Here is a 12,873-nt window from a genome sequence, read left to right on the forward strand (position 1 = left end):
GGGGGGGGGGGTCTTTCTAGTTCGCATGCATATATACACCATCTATATGTCTCTCTCGCACACTATGTATGATACTCTAGCTAGTCCAAGCTAGATATCTTGGGTGCACTCATCGTACACACACAAATTCCTTGGCTCTTTGCTCGTAACTCTCTCACGCACCACTATGTCGTCTCGGAGCTCTTCCCCCCTCTCTCAAACTCTCCATCCACCTAGGTCACACATACACATGCATATCTCACTTGCACTCGATAGGCCCATCTAAAACTCTATCTCTCTCCCTCGTTCTCTCTCCATCTCTCTCACACACACACACAATCTCATGCCCAGCTAACCAAGTATGATGGTCTCTCACTCAATTGGAGGCACACGTAGTCCCCCCTATATGTATATGACTAGATAATCTTAGTCTCCATCACAAACATGTGCATGGTCTATCTCGATTTCTCTCGGGGCATCTTTCTATCGCGCACGCACTTCCTCGATCTCCCACCCATATAGTCCCCTCACGATCTCGAGGGGATCTCTCTATCACAAACACACCCTCTCTCCCTCCCCATGCGTCCATGCCATCCATGTGTCCCTCTCGACCTTTTTTCCTTGTTGGCCAGACCTCTATTGGACATGTGCTACAGGGGTCTCTCTCCGTTGCAAACAATCACACACTAGCTATCTTCGTGTATCTCCTCGCCTCGCTTTTCCATCTCGGAGATGCATGCGTGATATGTTTGCATAAGAAACGAAAAAACACACTCTCTCTCTAATTTATCGTTTGTTGTCACTTTCTCTTTCACACACATACTCTTTTTGCACACTTACTCATTCTCCTTCACACACACTTGATCTGTCTCGACTGAGGCACTCTCCTCCGTCCATAGCATATAGATTTATTGAAAAGTCAAACATCACAAAGTTTGACCATGTACGTGGAGAAAAAGAATTACATCTAGTACGGCAAACATATACCATTAGACTCACCATGAGATGTAGTTTTGTATGATGTATCTTTGGTATTGTAGATATAAATAACATTTTCGTAAACCTGATCAAAGTTTCCAAAGTTTGACTTCTAAAAAATTTACATGCACTGCATTATCGAGCGAATGGAATATCTCTTTCCCCCTCTCAACTATCTGACGCACCACTCAACCTTATTGGGGCTCCTCAATCTCTCTCAAACTTTATTGGTCAGTTTGGTTCGTGACCTGACCGTCATGCCTTGATGGCCGGTACTGCCTTCTGTGGACGTGAGATGTAAAATATTTCTGCGTGGCAGGCTTGTGTGGTGCTGAAGCGTTTGGTTCATGCCTGGGCCAGGCAAAGCATCAATGTCCCATCAATCAATCCATGCATCAATTATTTAATGCTAATATCCATCCATGTTGCTGTTAGCCTCGTGGCCGCATGACCAGGCATGGCCAGGCGTTCAAAATCGGTCGCTTGGGCCAGGCTACTTGCAGTGTCTGGAGTTCAGCCAGGCTAATTAAAGTGCAAGGTAACCCAGCCCAGGCGGGCTTTCTTTTTCACAGGGTAGCAACCAAACAAGCGTGCATGAAATCCAGCCACAACCCCAGGCCACGCAAAAGATGCTCAGGATGCAAGCCAAACTGGCCTTATATCTCCCTGGTTCACACATACACATGTCTCGCTCGCGCTATACATATAGATCCATCCAACACTCACCGCCCTTGTTCTCTCTCCATGTGACACGCACCCCCCTAAGTACCATAATCCCTCACTCCATCATAGGCTCTATTTGGATCCATGGGTTAGAGTTAGTTTGGGTTAGTTTGGAGTCAACTAACCCAAAAAGATCCAAACAGGATGGTTAGTTTGGGTTAGATGCATCTAACCCATCCAAAAAAACCAACCCATCCAAGAGGTGCTTATTTGGGTTAGTTCTTCTCGGGACCACTAATAAACACTTTTTTCTCTTGCTCTCCCCGCAGCAGATACCTCCCCACTTCCTCGAAGATTCTCGTTCTCTCCCTCCCTCCCTCTCGCACCGCCCGTGAAGGTGCCTCTCCGTATCCGCGCTCCATCTAACCCTGCCATCCAAACACCTCTTTACTTAGAGTTAGTTCAGGGTTAGTTCAGGGTTAGAATCTAACTCTAACCTCTAACTGAGTTGGAGTATCCAAACAGGGCCATAGGTGCAAGCACTCCCCCCCTCCTAAGTATGATTATCTCTTACTAGCCATCAGGAACACACGTATTGTCTCCTTCCATCCATACGTCTATCTCTATATCTCTTGGGGCATCTTCTATCGCGCACACACCTTGTCACTCGATCTCCCACCCATGTAGTCCCATCATGATCTCCATGGGATCTCTCTATGACAAACATACACTCTCTCCTCCCCATGTATGCATTTTCTCCGTATGTCTCTCTCGACCTATTTCCCTTGTTTGTCAGACCCCTCTTGGCCACGTGCTAGGGGTCTTGCTCTCTCGGTTCCAAACAACCACACACTATCTCCTCACCTTGCCTCCCTTGTCGAAGATGCATGTGTGATATGTTTGCATAAGACACACACGCTTTTTCTCTACTTTTATCGTGTGTTGTCCATGTATCTTTCACACACGCACACACACTTTTTTCACTCTCTCTCTCTCTCTCTCGTTAGGGACTGTCACATCCATAAGCATATATGGATGTTTTGAAAAGTCAAACCTCAGAAAAGTTTGACCAGGTATATGTGGAGAAAAATATTTACATCTGGAACGATCATTAGATTCATCACAACATGTACTTACTTCATACTATCATTGATCTTTAGTATTGTAGATATAAGTAATTTCTTTATGAACTTGGTCAAAGTCTCAAAAGTTTGACTTAAAAAAATGTTGGAACTACATTATCGAACGGAGGGAGTAGCTCTTTCTCTCTCTCTCTCTCTCTCTCTCTGCTATCTCTCACGGGCCTCCCCTCTCACTCGAACTCTCTATACCGACGGATTATATGCTCACTGTGTTAGCGTATAGCTCCGTATATTGTTTAGTTGACCGGTCAACCAATCCACATGCTACCTTGTCAGCTCGTGTTCTGTATCTTGGTGTGCTGGCCCATGTGGCAGTGGGTGAGAATAAGTAAACTAGAGGCCCATCTGACACGCGGTGAAGTAAACAAAGTTGAAACCACTCGGGGTAGCACCCCGCACGCTAGTAAATTGAGGGCGCATTGAGGAAAAACTTCTTGCGCGCGAAGGACGCACTCGCGCACAATTCACCACTGTGCGGCGGCATGCACAGAAGGACGCACTCGCGCACACCCAGCACACAACACACACCAGCGCACGTGTACACCAGCGTCGCCGCCGGTTGAGATGGACGTTGAGGCATCCAACAAGCGGAGGCGGCTCGAGCCAAAACCGCATCCGGTGAGCCTGGACTTCATCAGTAGCCTCCCCGACGACATGCTGCTCGTCATCATCGGCCTCCTCCCCACCAAATCTGCCGTGCGGACCTCCCTACTCTCCCGGTGGTGGCGCCCCCTCTGGTGCTGCGTCCCCCTCAACCTCACCATCGACAGCTGCCTCTGCGACGAGGATTGCAAACGCATGGCCGCAGTCTCCAAGATCCTTTCATCGCACCCTGGGCCCGCCAGACGCCTTGACATCCGCATGTTCAGTACCAACTACAAGGTCCAACCCAAGTTCGACGAGTCGTTCTTATCCCCCGCCCTAGATCAGCTCGAGGAGCTCAGCTTTGAAGCTGGACGGTGTCGCTCTCTGTCGCCGTCTGCGCTCTGCCTCACGCCAACGCTGCGCCGCGCCAGCTTCAGCTCCTGTTATCTTCCCCAGATTAATGCCGCGCCCGCGCTTCTTCTCCCTCAACTCAAGCAGCTCGACCTCTTCGACATTGTCATCTCGAAGAAGGCTATGGAGCACCTGCTCCGCAGCTGTACTGCGCTCGAGTACCTTCCTCTTGAGTAGACCCACAGGTTCATTAGCCTCCACATCGCCTCGACGAATCTCCGATGGATTTATGTGTCTTGCTGGCCCCACAACAAGACATCAATTGGGAAGAGATCAGTCCAGCTGTTCCATGTTATGGTCATTGAGAATGCGCCTTTCCTTGAGAGATTTCTTGTATCGGATCTAGAAGGTCCAACAAAAATCAGGGTCATTGACGCACCAAAATTGATAGCGTTGGTGTACTCGTCTGCCAAATTCTCCGAACTCTTTATTGGATCCGTAATCGTTCAGGTACATCACTCATCTTCTTCTCCGTCTTCTTGAAATTCACATTTTTAAATTTCTTCTTGATGTATTTACGACCGTCTTCCAGAAAATGATTCCCACAAGCTTGACCCAGTCCATGAGCACAGTGAAGATCTTAGCACTAAAATCTATCGGCCCCAATCTGGATCAAGTTGTTGGATTCCTTACATGCTTTCCGTGCACGGAGAAGCTACTCATCGAGGTGAAACTTCTTTCCTATAAGTAAACGGTAATTACAACGTAGCTCAATTTTTTCATAATTTTCCCAAATTACGATGACAAGTGTAGTGTTCAAAACTGCATCTACGCACTGCAGCGAAAGAAATGTTTTTAGTAATTTTTTCTCACATGATCACCTGCATCGTTTTTATGCTGTACTACTATAGTAGCCTAGGCTAGTCATAGTGGAAAGTAACTTAGAATACTCCAGTAACTCTATGGTTACCCTAAGAGCAAGTACTACCTCCGTCCTGGTTTACTCTTCCAATTTTGTAGTATTTTGACCATAGATTTAACTGACAAAATGTTAATGCATGTCACTAAGAACTATATCGTTGGATTCGTATTTGAACATAATTTCAAATGGTGTAATTTTTAGTGACATGCATTGGCATTTTCTTAGGTAAATCTATGGTCAAAATTTTATACTAAATGCGAGGTAGTATTCCCTCCGTCCCAAAATTCTTGTCTTACATTTGTTTAGATACGGATGTATCTAACACTAAAATGTAACTAGATACATCCGTATTTAGAAAATTTTAAGACAAGAATTTTGGGACGGAGGGAGTATAAAAGTGGGCTATGTAGGCCAAAACATGTGGCAAATTCACTTGTGATGCATTTGGCATCGATGCCCCTCCATTGCTCACCTGGTGCCCAATCTGGATCACCTACTTTGCTCCGGTGCCAAATTAACTCACGCAATGAAAAAACACTGCATGGGGGAGAGAGAGGACTGAGGCAATAAAAAAACACTTGTTTGGGAGAGTGAGAGGCTGGTGTAGTTGGTTTGATTGACTTGTTTATACATGTGGGTCTGTGTGCACAGCGGTGCCAACTCTCTCATGTCGCGAGAGCGGTGCCAAAATCTTTTGATTTGACATCGATGCGTATTATGTGGCATACTTTTGCGAAATATGGCATCGGCCACATAGTGGAAGGCAACAAATGCCCAAGCTCTTCACGTGCTCCTAGTTAAATGAGAGGAAACAGAGAGAGAGAGAGAGAGAGAGAGAGAGAAAATATCACTAGCCAGCCAACCCTATCGTATGAGCGAATGATATTGGTACCTCTTGATGACACATCAATCTTATGCAGCCAGCTGCTCTAATATGTTCTCTTCTTTTGCAGATAAAAAAAGACCCGAAAGTGAAAAATGTGTTGCACTATAACAATCTCATCGAATGCCTTGATCTCCATCTTACAGAAATTGATTTGATCGACTACCGAGGCAGCACATCTGAGATTAAATTGGCTAGGTTCTTTGTTCTGGAGGCAAGTGTGCTCAAGGTAATGAGGTTTGGCGTTCTCTGGCGCAACAATGAATGGCGTGCTGATCACCGCAAGCGTCTAAGCCTAAATGACAAAGTCTTCGCAGAAGCTGAATTTGGTTTTGAAACATCAAGTGGCTAGAGACTCGAAAACTTATTTGCCCATTAGTGACTTGTCAGGGCAGTGGATTTTAGTTTGTACGATAATGCTGCATCCACCTAAAGTAACGAAAGTTCTTACGTAAACTTCCTAGTAATTCCCTCTTCGTAGGTGCAGCATTACTCCTAACATTTGTAATATCAGTTTGAAATTTGTAATATTGCCGTGTCCTATTCCTGCGTTTTCAAAATCCTGCGAATCAAACAGGTCCTGAGTTGGTGATGATGTTGTGCCTCCCATCTTTCACCAATAGCCGTCGGATCTAGATCTGATGCATACAAACCAAGCTTCTCCATTTTTGCAAAAAGATGCCCGCACTTGTTCCCTATTTATAAACAACTCCTTATCTCTCACAATCAGACTTATCTCCTCCCCACCACATCTAGAAGGCCGTTGAAAAATCTGGCATGATGGCCGCTGCCGGAGCCGTCCACCCCCAATCTTGGTGTTCCCTGCAATGCACGGGCATCTACGCACGGGAAATTATGTCGAACAGGGCTAGTTGTAAGCAGGCTAGCTCTACAGCCATGATGATAGTGACTGCAGACGGTGAGGCTGACTATGGTATGCCGAACACGGCGCCTATACTCAGGTGTCATCTCCAGCGCAGGGTCTTGTCACTTCAGTGTGAGGAGCAGCACGTAATAATTTGACCAACGGGTAGTACAGTGCTAGTACTCCTACTACTACATTGGTACTACTTCTACTAGTACTAGTAGCACCACCATATGGATTTAGGAGTACTACCACATCCATCTGGATTTTAGTATTTGACTAGCAATATCTAGTAATGCATGTCACAAAAAATGTACTACTCCCTTTGTAAATAAATACATGGTGTTTTATTCCTATCGGCGAGAGAACTTAATGTTTTTTTTGATAACTAGAGTACTAATAGGATTACATGCAATGAACTAAACACTGCATGTCATGTTTGGTAGTCTCAAGTCATTGAAAGCATGCACGGCCCACATCTCTCATTGGTTGATATGTCACGAAATAAGAAACAAGGAGGGAGTTAATGCACCGTGCCTAAGTGTTTTGGGATTATTTGGTTTTCGTAATGTGACTTAGGCTGGTTGTAATGTTACACAACATTTTTGTTTACATGCATTAACAGTTTATTAGTTAAATCAAAGGTCAAAACTTGGTGCAAAATGCAAAGGGGACCAATAAACCAGTAAACATCAAACTTCTCTCGTTTAGCCCCAACTAGAGGTCCGGTGAGATGACTATACTGCACCGGCACGGAGGGGGACGTAGCTTCATTGACTTACGACAACTGCCTTGGGGTGAATGACACGTGGGCCCAGGGGGTGGCTGGCCCACCTATCATACAGCCAAAGGCAGGTGCAGTAGAGGGCCGAGGAGTAGTACGAAATCCTACGCACCTACGCATGCTAACCAAGGGCAAGAGTGATCACTCGAATCGCAAGATCAGTTGACTAGAAGCTAAGCTAGACCCATGGAGGCGATGAGTGCGAGCATCAGTCGGCTGTTCCAGATGGTCCACGATGCCGGCCTGCGTCCCAGCACTGAGGAACGTCTCCAGGTAGTATTGCTTGAGGCCGCCAGGGCGAGGGGCCGCTTGGACGACAGCTTCGTCTCCTTGTTCGATGAGGTCCTCGTCGGTTTCCTCAACAAGTTCACCGTCGTCAAGAAGCTCGCGGACGACTTTGACATAAGCCTCCAGCCGACACGCCCAGGCTCTGCGATGCCCGCCACCCTCTACGGCCACTATGGTGACAACCTCTTCGACGCACTGGTGGCCCTACGACTGCCCGCCGTCGCGCCGGAGAATGTCCACCTCGAGGTCGCGCTCGCCACGCAGCGCCTGGCGCAACAAGACACCATCGACATAATCACCCACGTCTACGCGCAAATTGTCCACAAGGACTACTACATGCAAGAGGAGGACGGTAGGACGCTGGCCTTCTTGGACCGCAGGGCAACCTTGGACGACACTGTTCAGAAGTATGTTGAGTTCGCCACCAACGCCGCTGCTCCTCACACGTCAGTTTGTGACCCGGTGCACTAGGGCGTGAGGATGTCGTTGATGGATCCGTATGTATTTTTATCTTTCCGTCAAATCCATGTAGTAGTATATGATACTACAGTAATGATCTTACCTTTCGCATCAACTTCATAATTTTCGTATGTACTCCATGCATGAACGGCGCCAGAACCAAACTTCTCATTACTTTAGGCAAAATCTTTATTTTCTATCTATCGGTCGCGCCATGGAGCAGAACCAAAATTTACAAGTTACGAGTTCAAAAGGAAAAGCCTGCCATGTTCGTGTCGCACCCCCACACGGTTGGTCCGGCACGCCGCTCAAGCGGGAATGCGTGCAGTGTTGCATTTTCACTTACAAGTGGGACCGCAGTTGAGCAAACCGACTATCGACAAACCCCCACCCCGCCCACCACGCGATGGCTGAGAAAACAGGAGGGAGAAGAGATGGCTGTAACACAGACTCCGAGAAAATTGGAGTCGGATGGGACTCGTGTTGGTGGCGTGTGCCGTACTGCTAGACGTGAATGCTAGTGATGGCCCATGCCACCCCACTATATCGAGCCTATATCGAGGTACGTAGAACAAATTTCCTGCAGTCCATGCTCAACCCTCGTCTATCTCTCTTCTCAGCCAGCCAGCGGATGTGAAAGTGTGTTATATCGACTAGAGGGGGGGGGGGTGAATAGGCGATTTTTATGAATTCTTCACTTAGGAATTTGTCGGTGAGGAAATTCCTTAGCGAAGAACTACTAGCAGCGGAATAAGTACTTAGAAGTAAGCATAACAAGATACAGACATAGTCATCATGATGAAATGAAGACAAGCACAGAGTACAGAAAGCGTAAACACAGGATAACACAGGATGAAGACAAACAGACTGAAGAAATTGAACTCAGGAAATTGAGAAAGTCTTCAGTCAAAGTCTTCAAACACAAATATGAACAAACACTCAACACAGTAATGAGGAAATGAAAGAGTTGAGGAAATAGAACCAGTAAGGTTGGTGAAGACAATGATTTGGTAGACCAGTTCCAACTGCTGTCTCAGTTGTACGTCTGGTTGGAGCGGCTGAGTATTTAAACTCGAGGACACACAGTCCCGGACACCCATTTGCTGAGCACGCAGCTCAGGATACCAAGTCCTCACCGTATTCTCCTTGAACTAAGGTCACACAGACCTCGTCCAATCACTCGTGGTAAGTCTTCACGCGACTTCCAAACCTTCACAGACTCGGTCACTCGGCGATCCATAATTCCTCTTGGATGCTCTAGACCATGACGCCTAACCGTCTGTAAGAAGCACAGTCTTCAAAGGTAACAAGCGTCGGATCCTTGCAGGATCAATCTCTTCAGTGATGCTCAATCACTTTGAGTTCGTAGGTGTTTGGGTCTGGGGGTTTTCCTCACCCGATGATTTTCGCTCAAAGTCCTCGGAGGATGGGTTGCTCTCAAATGACAAGTGTCAGTTTCTCTCGGAGCAGCCAACCAACTAGTGGTTGTAGGGGGCGGCTATTTATAGCCTAGGGAGCAGCCCGACATGATAAGACATAAATGCCCTTGTCTGATATGATCGTTAGGTGGATAAGATATGTTGGGACAGCTGGCGCGTAGCACAATAACGGTCGGAAGTTTGACTATCAAATTCCTCAGGGCTATCATGTTCCTCACTGTGTAGGCAATCTGCACTGGCGAATTCCTAACTCCTCAGTCAGAACAAATTCCTCAGCAACCAGAAGAACTTCGTCTCTGTCACTGAAGAAACGACTGAACCGTATGAGATTTCCAAAGGCTTCACTCGAAGGGTTTGGTAGGTGTAGGATTTTGAGTTGAGCATCACATGGAAATTTTTCCTTAGTATTTCCTCGACTCCCTTTAACAGTACGGTGTTTCCTATGACTCAAGAAAGAGAAAAAACAAAACTATGAAAACGTAAGTCTTCAAGCTTCATATTCCTCGCATGAATATCAAGTCTTCACGGTAACACCAATTTCTTCACTTTCAAAGTCTTCATGGAAGTCTTCGGAAATACCAAAATCTTCAGTCGAAGATATTCATTTTTAGGGGTCGACTTTCCCTGTAAATATCAAACTCCTCATAGACTTATAGACCTGTGTACACTCACAAATGCATTAGTCCCTTAACCTATAAGTCTTCAATACACCAAAATCACTAAGGGGCACTAGATGCACTTACAATCTCCCCCTTTTTGGTGATTGATGACAATATAGGTTAAGTTTTCAACGGGGATAAACATGTGAAGTGTAAGTACTAAAATTGAGGAATTTGATTACAAGATATAGAAGAACTCCCCCTGAAGATGTGCATAGTGAGGAATTTGCTTTTGAAGCAATGCACACTTGAAGAGTTGAATCATGGATATCTCCCCCTATATCTTGTAATTCATACACGCATTTGACATATGATATGAAGAATTTGAAATGCATGATGAAATATGGTGCCTGATGAAATTCAGCATGCGTGCAATAATATTAATGAGGAACAAGCATGCGGAATAACATATCGAGAGTATCAAAGCATAGTGCATCAAAAGTATCAGGGCACCATCGGGTTTAAGATTACAACTTGATCCAATAAAGTTTCAGAAGAACGAGAGTTGTAACTTAGCAAATAAAACGCCCATATAATAGACCCGCTTGAAGACTAACTCAAATTTCTCCCCCTTTGTCATCGAATGACCAAAAGGATCGAAACTGAGGACTAACGCCCCTGAAGAATATCAAGTTGATGGAGGAGCGCCAGCGTTGTTGGGGTCGATTGTTGTAGTAGGGCCTGCCACAGTGTCGTCCAAGTCTTCATTTTCATCAGTCTCGCGTGATGAAGAATAGGAGCTGGCCACCAAGGAAGGAACTTTGACCTTCTTGAATTTCTTCTGTGGAAGTGCAGACTAGTCAAATTCTTCCTTGAGACCCATATTCTTCAGATCTGTAGCACTGTAGACATGAGATAGAATAGCCCAGGTACGGTTGAAGGTTTCATGGAGGTAGTATTGGTTTTTCTTCACTGAATTGTGTGTTGAGGTCATGTTGTGAAGAATTGAACCAAACTGATGCTTGACCCATTTATGATTGCGATCAACCTTCTAATGAAGACTGAGGAGTAACTCACGATCAGTCATCACCCTGGGAGCTGTGGCTTGAGGATTTTGCTTGGCGGCAGAGTCATGTGTGGCAGAGTCATCATTGGTGGAGTAGGATGCAGCCTTGCAAAATTGACCATCCAATGGACGAATGCCTTCATCTATCACAACAGTTGCCTTGCCTTTGTCATCAGCTGAGGAATATGACCGTTTGAGGACTTCAATCAGGGGCAAGTAGCTGCCATGGTTCAAAGTGTCAGTTTTGTAATTTAGTGAAGCCCTTGTCCTGACGAGTCTCATAATCCATGGTGCATAAGGCTTCAGTTCAAAAGGTGACATAGCAATATTCGCCAGAGTCCTCATGAAGAAATCATGGAAGTTGACGGGAACGCCATGAATGATATTGAAAAGCATGTTCTTCATGATGCCAATGACCTCTTCATCATTTAAGTCGTGGCCTTTGATAGGACTCATTGTCTTCGTCAAAATGTGATAGACAGTCCGGGGCACATATAGTAATTCCTTGACGAGGAATTTGGTTCAAGGAGCCTGCCCTGGCTTCAAAGGCTTCATCAGCACTTGCATGAAATGATTTGAAAGTTCAGGTTTGTAATGAGTATTTTCAGACATCCAGTCCAGCACCCATGAATTCACATCTTCAGAATTTCCTGTGATGTGCAGCGTTGCATAGAATTGAAGAATGAGTTCTTCATTCCAGTCACAGATGTCAGTGCAGAAATTTAACAGTCCAGCATCATGAAGAACACTGAGGACTGGCTCGAAGCACGGCAGAGACTCCATGTCTACATGAGGAATGTGTTCATGATCGAAGACTTTGTCTTTGTTGAACAGTACTGAGGAATAGAAATTTGCTTGACTAGCAGTCCAGAAACGCCTCTTCCTTATGCGAGCAGAGTCATAGGGGTTATAGTCAGTGAAGAACACATGCTCGCTGAAGAAATCTTCAGCCTTGAACTTTTGCTTCTTTGAGAATGGATCTGTTGGCTTGGGCACTGGAGTGTCAGTGAGTTGCATCACAACCTCAGGAATCACAATCTCATGTTCTTCAGGCTGAGGAATTTCTGGTTCCTCTTCAGTAGCAGGCTGCGTGTTCAAGGGTTCAACAACAGCAGCTTCTTCAGCACTAGCGGCTGGAATGACTTCTTGCATAGACGAGGTGGGATGAGTTTCTTCAGAGCCCATTTGAACAGTTGGTGTAGGGGACTGAGGTATTTGTTAAAGTGGGGTGAAGAGTGGAGTCTTGGGGTGCTGACTTTCCCAAAAGTCATCATTCATCATGGGCGTTGTGCAGCCAATGTCCACGTCTTCATCTTCAATTTCTTCAATGCCAGCCTCTTCAGCTGTGAACTGAGGCATTGGCGAGGAAGCAACAGGCGTTGAAGGGATCGTATCCACTTCAATTTCTTCATCAACCTGCTCTGACAAAGCATCAGATTGAGGTTCTTCATTAGATCCACTTGGGATCACATATTCCTCACCAAAAGGAACAAGGTCCTTTGATGACATGGTGGAAATTGGAACAACATCAATTGGATTTTCAATAGAGCTTGTCAGAGGCTTCATCTTCTTTGGAGCTGAAGATTCTGAAGCACTGGATGCTTTCCTTTTCTTCACTGCAGCTCACTCTGCAGCCTTGGTATTTCTCACATCTGATGCAGATGGAAGAATAGGAGTTAGTGTAGGCGCAGGAGGAGCTGAGGAATTTGGTTGAATTTCCTCAGGCGCAACTGATGCAGTTGCCCTGACATCTTCAGTTTCATCAGGCGTACCACTAGTGGATGCGCTGGCAATTTCTTCAGCGACTGGAATGGAATCATCAGCCCTGGAACTAGCATTTTCTTTAGCAGCCTGAATGTCATCAGCGGTG

Source organism: Triticum dicoccoides, chromosome 3B, assembly GCF_002162155.2.
Source record: "Triticum dicoccoides isolate Atlit2015 ecotype Zavitan chromosome 3B, WEW_v2.0, whole genome shotgun sequence".
NCBI classification, from domain to species: domain Eukaryota; kingdom Viridiplantae; phylum Streptophyta; class Magnoliopsida; order Poales; family Poaceae; genus Triticum; species Triticum dicoccoides.